General features: G+C 42.3%; 1 long non-coding RNA gene across 3 annotated transcripts; it reads left to right on the top strand.

The window, feature by feature from the left end:
• Positions 1-781: 781 nt before the first annotated feature.
• Positions 782-16985, top strand: LOC133740120 (uncharacterized). Of its 3 annotated transcripts, XR_009861030.1 has the most exons (9): positions 782-936; positions 1321-1380; positions 1471-1595; positions 7931-8006; positions 8358-8405; positions 15086-15169; positions 15408-15807; positions 16185-16276; positions 16793-16983. It is a non-coding gene; the product is annotated as an uncharacterized LOC133740120 (long non-coding RNA). The 3 variants fall into 3 exon arrangements; XR_009861019.1 differs by having other exon boundaries at positions 16185-16985; XR_009861020.1 differs by having other exon boundaries at positions 782-965; positions 16185-16985.
• Positions 16986-17706: the final 721 nt, after the last annotated feature.

Raw genomic sequence — 17706 nt, 5'->3', positions numbered from 1 at the left:
AAACCTAATTAGTTGGTGGGACTTTTCTTATCATGTTCTTCAACCCCTTCGTCATGTCAAACCTCAAAGCGGGACTTTTCTCATCATGTTCTTCAACCCCTTGATCATGTCAAACCTCAACTGTAAACCCTAGGTATATATGCCTATGTTAGCTCCCTCTTTCCAACTACAGTACCTTTACTCCATCATGCAATGTGAACCAATCAAAGGGAATGGAATTTTTTTGTGGTAGGTGAGTGAGCAAGTAATGTACGGAACAGCATGAACCAAATTTTCAATCCATATATGTCATTTTGTTAAGACCATTTTTGGTCTTCTTGGTTGAATATATATGGGATAGTGGTTGTAATTTTTTTTTTTTTTTTTTTTGGGAAAATGGATTGTAGTTGTAATTGGATAGTTAGGTCTGGAGCTATAATATGAAGGAAATAGACCAGCTGGGAGAGGAACAGAAATATACCCCCAAAATTTGAAAGAAAGGAAAGTCTTTATGGGTAGATGGGTTTCCAATTAGTGTGTTCATAATTTAATCATACGCTGGTAATAAATTCATAGGAAGATCACCCCAATATCTACAATTTATAAACTTCTAATTCTCAGTTAACTGTTCATCGGCTTATGAACAGTACCGGCTGCAGCAGAGCCGGTCGTAGCTGAAAAGACGATGTTGTCCCTGCTTCATCTCTCTTGCCCGACACCTGTTTATCGTTTCAAAGCTTTCGTGTCTCTGTTCTTTGCTTCACAGTGTGTTTCTCTTGCTTTGACACCTGGGTGATGCTATCGTGTCTATGATACCTCACTCCACCGAAAGGTAGATAGATAGAGAGCTTCAGTTTGAGAGAGAAATAGCGCGAGAGAAAGAGAGAGCGAGAGAGAGAGAACTGGAGGCTGCGTTCTAACCTGGGTTTGGATTTTGTGGATTTCTTTTCAGCAAAAGTAAGAGAAGAGTTGGGTTTCTTTTCTTGGTAGGATTTGGATGTTCTTCGGTTATACGGTGGCTTCCTTGATTTCATGGATATGTTTTGTGATTTTTGATTAGATTAGTGTATGCGATTTGGCTTTGTTTGGTAGTCTGGGTTTTAAATTTTCAACGGTCCCAAGATCCAATTTTTTTTTAAGATTCTGTGGTTTCTTTTTTTCAATTGGTCTCAATTCCTGAACAATTTGAACAAATCGTGACCCATTTTAGCTTAGTCTTTCCCTTCTTACATCACCGTTTGGTTGAGCTTTTATTGTTTGGTTTAGTATGCAATTGATTTGCTATGAATGGGAGAAAATGATTTGGATTAATTTCATGATTTTCATTGTCTGTATTTGCAGGGGTCCATCCATTTGCAATTGTCATGACTCATTACTGAAACAGAAAGAGGAAGAGAATAGGTTCTGCATGTCCTCATCATGTTTGTTTTCCTTCGATTTAGGATTTGTTTGTTGTTTGCATGTGATTGATTTGAGCTTTCGGTGATACAGGAGTTTATGGTTGTGAAATTGGGTTTGTCAGAGGGTTGGGTGTATGTGATTAGTGAGGCTGTTTCTTAGTGGTGCTTCATCAAGGGAGGCTCGACTTCAAAGCTGGTTATCAGAAGTTCTTTAAGGTGAGCTATCTATTGCTGTTTCCCCCCCCCCCCCCCCCCCCCCCCCCCCGGTTTGGAGATGGTTGATATGGTGTTATGAATTGGGTTTTTGGGTTTTCTGTGTTTGTATCTATTTTGGGATGAATGGTGTCATGGGTATGTGTGGAAAACACGTTAAGAGTACAGAGAAGGAATTTTGGATTGAATTCAAGGGTATGAACAAATACTGGGGGTAGTACAATTGAAACTGATGAGTTAAGTGAAGGTTAAGGAAACAGTCGCAGGAGAGCAAGTGGGTATTGGGGAAAGCATGATTTTGTTCTTAGCAGATTGAGTATTAGTAAAGGGTCTCTACGGTGAGGACTGAAGAGCAAAGAGAGAGCTTGGGATTTAAAAAAAAGTGTCAAGGAGCAAGTTTACATGTAAATTTGGGGGAATTTTATACCTGTGTTTGGGAGGATTAGCAAGGTGAATTGTGTGAATTTTATCATAACATAAATCTTAATGCGAAAACAAAAAAACCATTGATTGTTCAGTTTTGTTCTGGTTTAATTGATTGATTGGAATTTAATTGATTATTCAGTCTTTGTTTTTTAAGTTTAAACTGTTTGACTCAGTTGTTCATAAGTTGTATCTATGTTTTGTAGAATAGCTGTAAATCTTATGTAATTATGATTCTTATTTATTTAGGTTATCATGTAATTATAGGAATGATTGTTTCCTATTAGGGTTAGACTACTCCTCTTGTCCTTGTATATATACCCCTTTGTGGGATGAATAGAATTATTATTGAAAACCCTAAATCAAAGTATTCTTTTCTACTTGGTATCAGAGCAGGTTCAATCCTTTGAATCCTGAATCCTGAATCCTGAATCCCAAAGCACACCACAAACCGCTGCGTACCACCACCATTAAAATCAAGTCATCCCTGAATTTTTTGAAACCCTAGAAAAACCAAACCTGAAAAAAAAAAAAACCCAAATTCCTCCATGGCCGGACCTGCAATTGAAGGCGAACAGTCAAATCCCGAGAAGACAATGGTGTCAGCCTCACCGATCATCCATCACCACTACACCACCCAACAAGACAATTCTGCTTTCCCCACAAGTGTTGTCTTGAATGAATCCAACTACACCATATGGGCTCCTCTTATGCGAATGCGCATTGGAGCACGAGGGAAGGTTGGTTATCTGACCGGAGTAAAGGCTGAACCCGCCATGAATTCTGCAGAGTATGAAGCTTGGGCCACAGACAATGAAAAGGTGAAAAGTTGGCTAATTGACTCCATGGAATTCTCTCTCATGAACCGGTATATTCGTCTTCCTACTGCGAAAGATATTTGGGAAGCTGTAGAGAAAACCTTTTATGATGATTCTGATGAAACCCGAATCTTTGAGTTGAATAAAAAGTGTTTTGAAGCAAAGCAGAATGGAAGGCCCATTCCGACCTACTACAATGAGTTAGTGGCAATGTTCCAGGAGATTGATCAAAGGGTGGCCTCTCAACATGATAATGTTGCAGCTGTCGTTCAAGAAACTTCAGCAATGTCCCGGATGCGTGTTCACTTGTTTTTGAGTGGAATTGACCCAGAGTATGATCAGGTGCGTGGAGAAATCCTACGCAAGGAGCCTAAATTCTCCTTGGAGCAGAGCTATGCTTACATTCGCAAGGTGCAATCAGAGAAACAAGCTATGGGGCGTTTGGTACCTACCGAATCTTCTGTTATGGCCGTTCAACGCCGACTAGGTCCTCCTCCAGGCTTCTCAGGTCCTTCTCCACGCCGTCCTCATGACAAACCAAACCCATACGCAAACAAAAAATGTGTTGTCTGTGGGGAAGTAGGTCATACCAAGGAGCGGTGCTATGAAGTGATTGGCTACCCTGATTGGTGGGACTTCACCAGGAAACCGCGAAAGAATACGGGCAAGGCGGCTATTGCTACTACAGAGGAAGAGCATCTCGACAATGCCTCCGCTAATGTAGCGCAGTCAGGTATGAAGGGTAAGGCTACTTTGAATAATACATGGATAATTGATACAGGTGCATCTGATCATATGACCAATGACCCTAGTCTTGTGAAAAACCTTAGGCGTTCCTCTCAAAATATTGTCTCTACTGCTGATGGTACTCCAACTCCGGTCACCGGAGAAGGTTCTATTGTTGTATCTGATACCTTAACCCTTGAATCTGTCCTTGTTGTTCCCTCACTAGCTTATAATCTCCTATCTGTTGGTCAGATTATTTTAGCACTTGCATGTATTGTGACCTTCTATCCATCTTTCTGTGTGTTTCAGGACATTCTGACTCGGCGGATTCTTGGTTATGGTGTTAGAAGGGGAAAATTATACTACCTGGATCTGACAGAGACTGGAGAAAACTAGAAGCATCTTTTGGGGCAAGCTAATCAGATTAATGGGGTAGAGAATGCAAAGGAAGCAGTATGGTTATGGCATCGCCGTTTAGGTCATCTATCTTTTAGTTATCTTAAGAAGCTGCAACCTCATTTGTTTTCGGTTGTCAGTGATTTGGATTTCCATTGTGACATTTGTGAACTGGCCAAGAGCCACCGTATTTCATATTCACCAAGTCTTAATAAAAGTCCTGTTCCTTTTATGAAAATTCATTCTGATGTCTGGGGTCCTGCAAAGATTCCTTCTCTTTCTGGAGCTCGATATTATGTCACATTTATTGATGATTGTACTCGCATGACGTGGGTGTCATTACTGAAGAATAAGAGTGAAGTATTTGGGTTGTTTACCGAATTTCACATAATGGTGACCACTCAGTATCAACAATCCATCCGAGTGTTTCAATCTGACAATGGTGGAGAGTTTGTGAATGGCCATATGATTGAATTTTGCAGGTCACAGGGGATTCGTCATCAAACCTCCAACTCTTATACTCCTCAACAGAATGGTTTGGCAGAACGGAAGAACAGGCAGTTGATGGAAGTTGTTCGGGCTTCATTGTTTGGCATGAATGTACCTCGGTCTTATTGGGGAGAAGCAGTGAAGTCAGCCGCATACCTCATCAATCGTACTCCTTCCCGGGTAATTGAGTTTCAGAATCCTCATCAACAGCTTCATACACTCTTGACCATCCCCTCTATGCCTAATTTGGAACCCCGAGTGTTTGGGTGCACTGCTTATGTTCATATACCAAAGCCACACCGGAGCAAACTTGATCCCCGTGCAACGAAGTGTATGTTTGTGGGTTATGCCAAGTTTCAGAAGGGCTACAGATGTTATGATCCACTCACTAATACAATACATATATCTCTTGATGTCTCATTCCGTGAATCTGAGCCATATTACTCAGGGGGAGCTTCTCAGTCTTCCCTTCAGGGGGAGAAAGGTTGTGAAGGGAATTCTTGTTCTATTATTGACTTTGATGTCTTTGAAGACTTGGAAAATTTGGAGGAACAATTTGAAGGTAGAAATTCTGGAATAGAGAATGCAACTGCCGAACAGAGTGTTGTGACTTCCGAAACAGAGAATGCAACTGCCGAACAGAGCGTTGTGAATTCCGAGATAGAAGAGACGACTTTTCTGGATAGTTTGAATCAAAATCAAGATGTATCTGAAGCTCACACACAAGATATCCCCCCTTCTACATCACCAACCGAAGATTCCACTCAGAATGATCCACCTCAGGTACCCCTAAACTTTAATGAGTCTTTTGGGTTAGAAAGTGTCGAACCTAGGAAATCACAAAGGGTTACCAAGGGAATTCCTAAGAAACAATATGAACCATATATCAAAGCCAAAGCTAAATACCCTATAGCTAATTTTATGTCTAACCATAGGATTTCTGGGTCACATGCACTTGTTGTTGATCAATTATCTACTGTATCTATTCCTAGTAACGTGCAGGATGCATTGATGGATCCAAAATGGACAAAGGCGATGAATGAAGAATTGGAAGCTCTTCAAAAGAATGCAACATGGGAGCTAGTATCTATGCCGGCTGGAAAGAAGACTGTAGGATGTCGTTGGGTATTTACTGTGAAGCTTAATGCAGATGGAACTATTAATAGATACAAGGCGAGGTTGGTTGCCAAAGGATATACACAACGCTATGGGATTGATTATGAGGAGACTTTTGCACCTGTGGCAAAGATTAATACAGTCCGGATTCTAATCTCACTTGCAGCAAACAAAGATTGGCCCTTACACCAGTTTGATGTGAAGAATGCGTTCCTTAATGGGAATTTAGAGGAAGAAGTGTACATGGATGTGCCTCCTGGTGTTAAGAATTACCCAAGTGAAGTTGGCAAGGTGTGTAAGTTGAGGAAATCGTTGTATGGCCTAAAGCAACCTCCAAGAGCCTGGTTTGGGAGATTTTCAAAGTCCATGAGAGCCTTTGGATACAAACAGAGCAATTCTGACCATACCTTGTTTATCAAGCGCAAGAATGGTAAGATTACAGCTCTTATTGTGTATGTTGATGACATGATTGTTACAGGGGATGATCCAAAAGAGATGAATGAGTTGCAAAAGTATCTGTCAAAGGAGTTTGAAATGAAGGATCTGGGGCAACTGAAGTATTTTCTGGGTATTGAAGTTGCGAGGTCTAAGAAGGGAATTTCACTGTCACAGAGGAAGTATGTTCTTGACTTACTTGCTGAAACGGGGATGCTGGACTGCAGTCCAATTGAGACACCCATGGAGATGAATCACAGACTTGCCATTTATCCTGATCAAGTTCCAACTGATAAAGGAAGGTATCAACGTCTTGTAGGAAGGTTGATTTATCTTTCACATACTAGACCTGATATTGCTTATGCTGTGAGTGTTGTCAGTCAGTTTATGCATTGTCCTAGTGAAGAGCATATGGATGCAGTTTTTTCGGATTTTGAGGTATTTGAAGATGGCGCCAGGTAAAGGATTACTGTTTGAGAAAAAGGATGAATTGGAAGTTGTGGGATACACAGATGCAGATTGGGCTGGTGATAAAACTGACAGGCGTTCTACATCTGGGTACTTCACTTTTGTAGGAGGGAACCTTGTCACTTGGCGTAGCAAGAAACAGAAAGTTGTGGCCAGATCAAGTGCAGAAGCAGAATTTCGAGGTATGGCACATGGAGTCTGTGAAATGTTATGGATTCGTAATGTCCTGAAAGATCTAGGTTACAAGCTTAAACAACCTATGGATTTGCATTGTGATAATAAAGCTGCAATTGAGATTGCACATAATCCAGTTCAGCATGATAGGACAAAGCATGTGGAGGTTGACCGTCATTTTATTAAAGAAAATCTTGACAGAAAGGTTATTCGTTTTCCATTTGTAAACTCAGAAGAGCAGTTAGCTGATGTTCTTACTAAAGGATGTCCAGGAAGATATTCGACAGCTCAGTTGACAAGTTGGGCATGATAGATATCTATGCACCAACTTGAGGGGGAGTGTAGAATAGCTGTAAATCTTATGTAATTATGATTCTTATTTATTTAGGTTATCATGTAATTATAGGAATGATTGTTTCCTATTAGGGTTAGACTACTCCTCTTGTCCTTGTATATATACCCCTTTGTGGGATGAATAGAATTATTATTGAAAACCCTAAATCAAAGTATTCTTTTCTACTTGTTTGTTAGTTGTTTATATTTACTTTGCTTGAAGAGAGTTATGGTACAAATTCAACTTTGGTTACAGAGAACAGATCGAAAAGCAAATTAGGTACTGCAAAATCCTCATTAAGAAGGGAACATATCAACCAAAGTAAAAGGACCGGCAAACTCAGGCCTATGAACTTCATGAATGAAATAGCTTAAGCAACATATATGACCCTCCAAGAAGTGGATGCAAACAAAGGATTAGATTTGAAAAAGTTTCTTGAGTTCAAAGGTTTGCTATGAGCCCATGAGGGTCTCTAAACCGTAAGTGAAAAGTCAAGACTGCTTTGTGCCAAGTTCGAATCAAATACAAGGCATATGATCAGATTTTGTGATCAAATTGTAGAAAGCTGTTACAGGTTACAGTGCAAGTAGAAATGGGTGGTATACAAAACATCAGAAAAATGCTTGAGCAGACTATTAGATAAATGAGCAACATCAAATTCCAGTGGGAACCACAACCCAGAAAACATAATCAATGCTACAGTTTCAAGAGAACAGAGGGGCATAATCTCTCTGCAGCCAATTAAAACATTTCAAACATGAACACTCCTCAAAATACAAGAAACTCTGTTTGATTAGTGAGAAAAACAAAAGCCAGTTAGTTCCACAGTTATTGTTCATGCTTGCAGACATAGATTGCTTTTACGTTCAGTGTTTCTTAATTCTCCTGTCTCAATTTTGTTTATTGTAATTGTAAATTGTTCCTATTTAATGTTAAACTGTGATTGATTTTGTATGCAGGTTTCACATGCTACTGTTGTAAGAAATTGGTCTGCAAGGTCTGAAGAGAAGGAGAAGGTTGAATCTGTAAATCAAGGTAAGTGGAAGGGAATTTTTGATAAGCAATTTTTGAAATTATGCTCAACTTTAAATTTTTAGAAATTTTTTGATAAGGGTTTTTTCCCGAGATTGAGGCAAGTGATTGGTGGTAAACTGTATTAGGTTTTTGTTTGTATCTGGGAGTGGTTAGTTTATGATGTTCTTCCATTTGATTGGAATGCAATTTGCTTAACCCTTTGAACTTAACTAAAATTGATAGGTGAGAGGAGAGTTGGCCTTCATTTCAAAAAGACTTCAACCATATTTGGCCGGATTTTACACATCATTAGAACTCTCATACAAAGAAAGTATTAGTAGTTGTAATGAGTGGTCTTCTTTTGTTTTGCAGATATCAGTAACAGCGAGCTATCAAAATTTGCAAGTATTTTGAATTGAGGTACAAATGTTTAAATGATGTTGCTAATAAAATTTAAAGTGTGATGTTAATTATTATTGTTTCTACTGAAGAATACGGAACGGGAAGTGTGTGTGGATCATGATGGGGAGAGAGAGAGAGAGAGAGATAACAACGCATGTATAGTGGTTCACCTTGCACTTGAGGCAAGGCTACGTCCACTTAGATAGTTTACTATGAGTGAGGCCAAGTGACCTTTGTAGTGATACAAGTATAGGGATCATGGATCCATCCTCTCTAAGAAGGGGAGGACTTCCCTTTATAGCTAAGGGAAGTCCCACTCTATTTACATATCCTCGATGTGGGACAATAATACATATATTGCTTCTCTTGAAGCCTCTTGGAGAGCATGGGAGGGTGGCCTCCTGACTAGATACCGGCCGACCTCCACCATGGCAACGTAGCTCGGGTGTCGGTCTACCGGATGCATGCCATAGGCGGGGCTAGCCATGTCGTGGGGCCCACCTATGAGGTCGTTGATTATGCTTGGCGGTATGTAATATAAGTGGTATGTACAAGTCCCCCAAGTCCCCGAGTAAGAGGCACTTCTTGGTTGGGGAGTTTAAATATGATGCCGCCAAGTATGAGTGATGACCTTGTTGAACGCTATACCCATACTAGTCCCCCAACTCCGTAAGTAAGAAGGGACTCTACGGGTATGTTGGTGCCCAGGGGCCCTCATCAAGCTAGTACCTGCAAATAAGATGAGTGCACACAAAGCATATTGATTGTGCTAGGGCAATCGAAGTGACATTTGAGTCAAATGCATCGAGGTGCATTAATGTTTATGTGAGATGCATGTTACGCAATGTGTGTATGCATCTATTATGTAATGTTTGACATACGACGTATAAGTCGAAAATGTATGTGTTATGATAGTATAACGAAGTGCATATGATGCAAAGATGTGTGATGAACACGATGACACATAATGATATGTAATGTTGTATGCACGTGATACATATGTGTTAGGACCGGGAGTGTAGTTACTCGCCGAGTCCCACAAGTCACGTAGTTAGTACTTAGGTTACGCTCGAGGATGCCCGTGACGTTGAGCATAGAGCTCCGATATTGTAGTAATTATTGTTCATACTAGTGAGACTATAGCGTGGCCATGATAGTCCCCCAAGTATAGGTTAGAGGAAGGATCTCTAACTTACGTAACCCGAACATATAAGCCATAACCCGATTGTTTGGCTCATGTGTAACGGGAATGTAAGAGATGAGCTCGCTCATGTTGAGCGGGTGTGAGTTTTGTCCTATGGTCTTATTAATGGGATGTAAAAGAAATTTAATTGTTGAGATCAACAATAGGTGAAAAATTTCAATATTTCCATTAATAGACCATAACACGAAAGTATGAGCGTGAAGCTCAATGATAGTCCTGGTCGGGTACTACCTCCACTTGTGATAAGTGGTATGAATAAGTCCCCCTAGTATAGAGAATGCTCGGGAGGTGAGATGACTCAAAAGCAAGGGACTGAACCTTGGCTTACCCCGCATTCGGTACCAAGTGGGGTTTTCTGAGGGCTTGAGTCTATGGTTCCCGATGGAGTAGAATGAGGATTTGGGTCTCTGATACCCGGAAGGGTAAATGAGGACTTGAGCCTCTGATACCCGGAAGGGTAGATTGAGGACTTGATGCCTCTGGTACCCGGAAGGGTAGAATGAGGACCAGAGCCTCTGATACCCGGAAGGGTAGATTGAGGACCAGAGCCTCTGATACCCGGAAGGGTAGATTGAGGACCAGAGCCTCTGATACCCGGAAGGGTAGATTGAGGACTTGATGCCTCTAGTACCCGATAGGGTAGCATGAGGGCTTGATGCCTCTGATACCCGGAAGGGTAGGATGAGGGCTTGATGCCTCTCGTACCCGATAGGGTAGCATGAGGGCTTGATGCCTCTAGTACCCGATAGGGTAGGATGAGGGCTTGATGCCTCTCGTACCCGATAGGGTAGCATGAGGGCTTGATGCCTCTAGTACCCGATAGGGTAATATGAGGGCTTGATGCCTCTGATACCCGGAAGGGTAGGATGAGGGCTTGATGCCTCTCGTACCCGATAGGGTAGCATGAGGGCTTGATGCCTCTAGTACCCGATAGGGTAATATGAGGGCTTGATGCCTCTAGTACCCGATAGGGTAGGATGAGGACCTGATGCCTCTAGTACCCGATAGGGTAGGATGAGGGCTTGATGCCTCTCGTACCCGATAGGGTAGCATGAGGGCTTGATGCCTCTAGTACCCGATAGGGTAAGATGAGGGCTTGATGCCTCTCGTACCCGATAGGGTAGCATGAGGGCTTGATGCCTCTAGTACCCGATAGGGTAGGATGAGGGCTTGATGCCTCGCGTACCTGATAGGGTAGCATGAGGGCTTGATGCCTCTAGTACCCGATAGGGTAGATTGAGGACTTGATGCCTCTCGTACCCGATAGGGTAGCATGAGGGCTTGATGCCTCTGATACCCGGAAGGGTAGGATGAGGGCTTGATGGTACCTCGCCCGGGGCAAGGATTTGGATGCAAGGGACTGGACCTTGGCTTTTGTAAGGGAGCTACCCTTTAGTGATCCCGTTGGGATACCTCGCTCGAGTAGAGGATTTAATTGAGAGCTAGGTGTCTCGTACCCGATAGGGTATTATGGCCTTGGGCCTCCGGTACCCGATGAGGGTGTCTGGCATTGGGCCTCCAGTACCCGATGAGGGTCGGGCTGGCTCGTATACCTAGTGGAGTAGATAGGCCCGAGGCCTCATGTACCCGATGAGGTGAGTGAGTCTGTGATCCTGGTGGGATTGATGAGGGTTTGAGCCTCCTTAACCCAATGGGGTTGAATGAGGGCCAGTAGGCCTCCTTTACCCGGTGGCGTGGCCCCGGGTAGATTTATGACTTTGAGCATCGTAACGTTGATGGGGTGTTCAGTGGCTTTGGCTTCCGGTACCCGGTGGCGTAGGCCCGGGTAGAATGACGATATTAGCCTCGCATGATAGGAGGAGATTTACACAAGCATTTGACCTTGACTTACCCCTTGAGGGTACCTCGCTCGGGAGGTGGATTTTAAGTGCCGTATTTGACACTAATTTAGTGCCATATGTGTATATGTAGCAATTTAATTGGATTGCAATTAAATTAACGTTTGACATTAAATAAATAGGCACAATAGATATGATATCGAAAATTAATGCATTTTGTAGACATGCCTTGATTATAGTAATTGCTATTGAAGCATGTAAAGCATTTGATTAGCTCAAATTTAAAAGTGTAAACGAGAACTTATCGTATTGGAGTTGCTTATATGTAAGACTCTATGTCGGCTAGCGAGTACCAATAGTTTACTTGGCCTCATTTGTACAAGGGGGTGCCCGGTTGGGATGATTGTACCTCACCAAAAATAAATAGGTGATTAGCAGTTTGTTTATATAATTTAGATTGACTAAATATAATTTGCTTGTGTATTGTGAACACGTAATGCTCGTAATATGCAAACATAAGTAGTGTAGTCACATTTTGCGTGTATTCACACTTTAAATGTCATGGGTAAAGGGAAAAAATGGGTGTATGGCACGTATTATGTGTAGTTATGTATGTAAAATAGAAACATAATAGTAGTATGCATGTGCAAAGTTGAGATAGTTGGTTTGTATGAATTAACATATATTTGTTCCAACTAATCTGACAACATATAATAACTTAGACTTGACATGCATGTTATAGCAGCCCTTAAGCTTGTGCATGTGCACCACGTGGTGGTCTAGAAATTTTTTTTTTTTTTGATGAGATAAGATACCTATGGCAGCTATATTTGAACACCGATACATGATATTTGAAGACGTAGATCGATGCGTACAGAGCATGCAGAAATTGCAGAAAGAGCAGCAAACAGGCATATGGGTACCGATAACTTTGAGAAATGGTAAGAGTGCGAAGACTTAGCTTTGCATGGTAGAGGTATACTGCCGGGAACAATGCACAGTTCTGGGATTCTGGCCACGCTCCAAGTAGAGTACCCGGAGGAGTAAGATGCCGGGCTGAGTAGATCGATGGGTTCCCGGTGGCTCTTGTATCAGAGTAGGCGTGCCAGGTCGAAAAACTGCTTGGGTGATCTCCGGTATCCCATGATCTCCGGGTTGGTGTGATCATGCTGCTTCTCGGGTGCCTAGAGCAATTGTCTGGGTGTCCAACAGATTTTTTTTTTTTTTTTTTTGAATCCCGGAGCGTCTCTACTGCTTGAGAGAGCATGGGTTGCTGAAGGAGGCCAGCGGGTGCCGGAATTTAGCTCCGGGTTCGGTAGCTGGTACCGATGATAGTTGACATGGCAAGGTACCGATAGAGGCAGGGGTACCGGCAAGAGGCACGCTTCGTCGACTAAGCAGAGGTCATGGGTTATGTTCGACGGTGCCGGTGAGGCTGCTCAAGTTACCGAGTTGGGTCATCGAGAAGTGTTCAGGTTTGCAGGTGGATTTGAGGAGCTGTCGATGTTGATCATAAGTCTGCATAGCCGGTTCTTGTGAATCCAACGAGTTTGGGTGAAGGTCCCGGAAGCAGAGATGCTGGTGAGCGGGTACCGGGGTAGGCTGTTGGTTACCGGGTGCAAGAGATCGAGGTCGGTGGTGACAATCCAGGAGTTTAGGGTACCGGGGCTCCCAATCATGACATGGTCTGTTGCCGGGGCTTTGTGGGAGATGCTCAGTGTTTGACTCGATGATGGCGGGCCTTTATGGATACCGGGAGGTGAAGCTCCAAGTGCCGGGAGGCAGATGCATTGCCAAGAAATGAAGTGCTGGGGAGCGAAGCTGCTACCGGGAAGCGAAGCTTCTGCCAGGGAGGGTACCGGAGATGATCCGGGATTCCTAGGTGCCCAGAGTGTGTTTTTTTTTGTTGTTGCTCGAATCGTTGAACAAAGTTGGCCTCCGGGACTCCAGCTTATACATGATGCCACCGGGATGTGTCAGGGATGGGATCAGTTTCAAAGTTTAGTTTCCCAAGAATAGGATGCCGGACGGGTTACTATAGTATGGTACCGGAGGAGACCCAAGTCGGATCTGGGACTCAGCGGGTTTGAACGAAAATTTCTTCGTACCGGGATCGAAGATGCAGGCGTCGCTTGAGCCAAGTCCCGGATTGTTGATATAGAGCTGACGAGTCGAGCAAACTATATAGAGCTGACTCAGTGCCTTGGCAGGAGGTGCTGTGATGATCACCGAGAGGTGAAAGTGATGCCGTGATGCAGTTGCTGCTGAGCTGGGACTTTCCCGATTGACCCTTGGTTTACGAGCCTCCGATACAAGCATCCCGGGCGGTATGCGACTTGTAGAAGTGCCGGGTATGCTGACAGATGCGTAGGTGTGCTCGGAGAAAAATAGTATCGATGCTTCGGGATACCGGAATGGATGCTCAGTGACCGTCCTGGTGTCTCCGTAAAATGGTTAGTGCTGGGGAGCGAAGCTATCAGGCGGGAGTCCTGGAGTGGGTGATAGGCCGTAATTATGATGACAGTTTCGGAGAGTTTGTAGGTGTAGCTGGGCTCGACCAGATCCACAAGTTTGCAGGGTGGGCGAATAAGTTACCGGAAATCATTAGAGTTGGTCGACTCAGACCTTGCCATGTGGATCCGGGACTATGACACAGAGAAGTGCGTTGAGTTGCTGAACGGGAACTGGACGTGCAGGGTAGATCACTCGCTTGAGTGGTTGCAGCGGGACTAGACTCGGTGGGTGTCCAAAGTAGATGCTCCATATACAGATAAGCAAAGCTGGATTTGAAGCTGCCGGTACCAAGCAAAGGTGCTGCCGGGATGAGCTGCTAGGTTGACTGCCGGGATGAGTTGGATATCGGGCGGTACTATGAGGAGAAGTTGACGTGATATAAGAATGTTGGGAGCTGTCGGGATGTGTAGTGGATACCGGACGGTATGTTGACCAAAGAGAGGTCACTATGCGTGATGCATGCATGGGCGAGAGTTGCTTGACAAGCTGATGGGCGGTACCCGTACGTGACTCCTGCTCAAGGTCGGAGGTTCATACCCAAATATAGGTACCCTCCTTCTAGCGCCAATGTTTCTACTGAAGAATACGGAACGGGAAGTGTGTGTGGATCATGATGGGGAGAGAGAGAGAGAGAGATAACAACGCATGTATAGTGGTTCACCTTGCACTTGAGGCAAGGCTACGTCCACTTAGATAGTTTACTATGAGTGAGGCCAAGTGACCTTTGTAGTGATACAAGTGTAGGGATCATGGATCCATCCTCTCTAAGAAGGGGAGGACTTCCCTTTATAGCTAAGGGAAGTCCCACTCTATTTACATATCCTCGATGTGGGACAATAATACATATATTGCTTCTCTTGAAGCCTCTTGGAGAGCATGGGAGGGTGGCCTCCTGACTAGATACCGGTCGACCTCCACCATGGCAACGTAGCTCGGGTGTCGGTCTACCGGATGCATGCCATAGGCGGGGCTAGCCATGTCGTGGGGCCCACCTATGAGGTCGTTGATTATGCTTGGCGGTATGTAATATAAGTGGTATGTACAATTATTGAATGAGTTTGTTCACAATCTGCAAATCAATTTTAAAGACATGTGAACAAATCTTGATAAGATAATCGATATGATTTGATTGTTGAAAGATTGGTTCATCTGAGATGTGTAATCCTTTTACTGTTTTGCAGGAAAATTTGGGTACAGCAAGAAGGAAGATCTGGAATTACTATTATTTTACAGTAATCAGGAAACTGGGAAAGGAGATGAAATAGGTAAGCACTGGACATTACTATTAAATTGAAGTTTCTCCAAATTAAAATGCATCGCGTATGCCTGCAAAGGTTTTAATGTGATGGAGTTAGATGCTATTGAAACCTGATGGATTATGGATTGCTTAGTTTGATTTTGATACATCCAGGTTGCATGTTATGGATTATGGATAGTTCTATAGTTGTTATTCTGAGACTCATTGTCAAGTATTTTAAAAATTTGATCATGGTGATTTTGCAGCTTCTGACCTTAACAGTAACACAGCATATAAAGAGCAAGCAAAGGCAAAGATCATTTTGCCTTACTGGGGAAAGTTATGGAAGTAAGGGAGAAGTCAGTCAATGCAACAGAGAAGTCAGCAGAAGAGCGAAAATCACAAACCTAGAGGCAGCTAGAGGAACAATTGGAAAGAGGATAGTATCTGGATTAACTCGAAAATTCCATTTAACAGCATGAGAAGCATGCTAAGGCGTTGCAGAAGCTGTTAGAAGAGAGGAAGAAGCATTTGGAATCGGTTTCCAAGAGAGCAAGCTTGAACATGATGTCAGACAAATTGAATTGCAGCTATTGGAGAATGACGCTCCTGCTGTTAATGATACAGGCTTGCAGCTGAAAATGAGTGAGCAATTCATGAAGAAAGGTGAGATTAATATTAGAATGAGCACGTGTCAATGACATGAAATTTGCTTCATATGTTTGACCATATTTTTAACACCATTTCTACAATTTTTTCTTCATATCCGCCACTTAAAAGCCAACAATTCTTTGCTTTCTCATATAACCATGTTTCAATTTACCCATCATTTGAACTCTTCAACTCTCTTCATATAATTCTTAATGTGATTTGTTTATAGTTTCTTTCCATGCATTTAGTTTCTATTGTTTGGTTTGGTCTTTTGCATAACACCCATTAATATTGAGTAGGTTGTGGTGATTTTATGGGGGCTAGATTGGCAAAAGCTGTACAGAAGTTGGGAAGATAATCTGTGCTGATTATTTCTTCTTCTGGATATGTAGGCAATTATTTTGAGCAGCAGATGAATGACAACCAAAAAGATGAAGTGATTTGCGAGAGAAGCAAAAAGATGAAGTGGTCTGCCAGTGATATGGTCTGGTCATTATTTTGTTTCTTTCCTCTTCAATTTTTCATCTTCGTTTATAGTATTTATAATTGAATATGCATTTGTAGCCAAAATAATGAACATCAGTTGTGTTTGTTTAAAATCTGTAGAGTATGATTTGAAGTTATTTGTTGTGGTCAAAATTTTGGGTAACATGCTTCAATCCTGTGGCTGGAGAAATCAAAAGGGGCGTGTAATCTCCAAGATTACTGTAAGGACAGCTACACTAGAATGAGCCTGAGATTCAATTAGGACATAACTTCAATCTGTGTTTTGACCAATTGAATTTCAGGCTCATTGTTTTGTATTTGTCTTTACAGTATCCTTTGAGATTAGATACCCCTTTTGAATTCTCCAGCTACTGGATTGAAGCATGTTAGCCAAAATCTTCCCCGGCAACTAAGAATTTCAAATTAAACCCAGTTTGCAATTTTCATGTAAATATAGATGGAGGAAATACCTTTTTGAACAACCTCCACAACTAATTAGCACCTTTTTGGCTAGGCTAACAAGTCTTCAACAACTGCTGTCACTTTTGCTATAAATATAACTGGAGGAAGCACCATTTTGAAGAACCTCCGCTGACATGTAGTGACGAACATCAACACCTCTTTTCAGCAAACAGATCAAATGTAGCTAGGTTAGCCTAGAAATAGAACAATATATTTTTGACAAGCTATGTCAACAACAGTTGTATTGTATATTTGCACATTATCAGAACATTCACATTAATGGTAATGTTAGTTGCAAACATAAATCTGCAGCCGTCCAAACTTGCAGATTTTGTTTGAACACCCGCAGCAACGCGCGGGCACCTATTCTAGTGTACACAGTTGTAGCAAAAATTTGTTAAGGTATCGTCGCAAAATTGACTTATCTTAAAACTGATCGAAATAGCCTGTAAAATCTTTGAATGTGTGACCAAAAACAAATGATATAGAACTTCGAGACTACAAAGCTTTTACAATTTTCTTCTTCAGTCGTTAAGGAATTTTTAGTGACAATTGGACGTATAGATCTATCTCTTAGGGCGATCGAGTTCAACGGGAACGCTGTGAGAACTGACTGAACTTCAGTGGCAGGCCAAGTTTCAGCTTGAGGACCATTCTCTTACAAATGCATGTTAGTCATTCGTTCCTTGTTGATCAACTCTTGGTTCAGTTTAATTTGGAGCTACTTCCACATCTGGTTCTGGATCCTCAGTTAGCAGTGGGCAGAGTAGCGGTTCTAGTTCTGGTTCCCGAGTTAGAAACAAAGGGCGTACTTGGAGTCGAGGCATAGTTGTTGATACCACTTCAACATTACAGAAATTGTTTATCTTGATCTTTTATCATTGTATATCTCATGGATTAAATTGCTTTGACTACCAACCTCTTGTGTAAATTATAAACTTAAGCTTTTAACAGATGATCTCTTAC

This window comes from Rosa rugosa, chromosome 1 (genome assembly GCF_958449725.1).
Source record: "Rosa rugosa chromosome 1, drRosRugo1.1, whole genome shotgun sequence".
Classification (NCBI taxonomy): domain Eukaryota; kingdom Viridiplantae; phylum Streptophyta; class Magnoliopsida; order Rosales; family Rosaceae; genus Rosa; species Rosa rugosa.
Note: the sequence above shows the minus strand (reverse complement) of the source record. Positions and strands in the feature narration are given on the sequence as shown.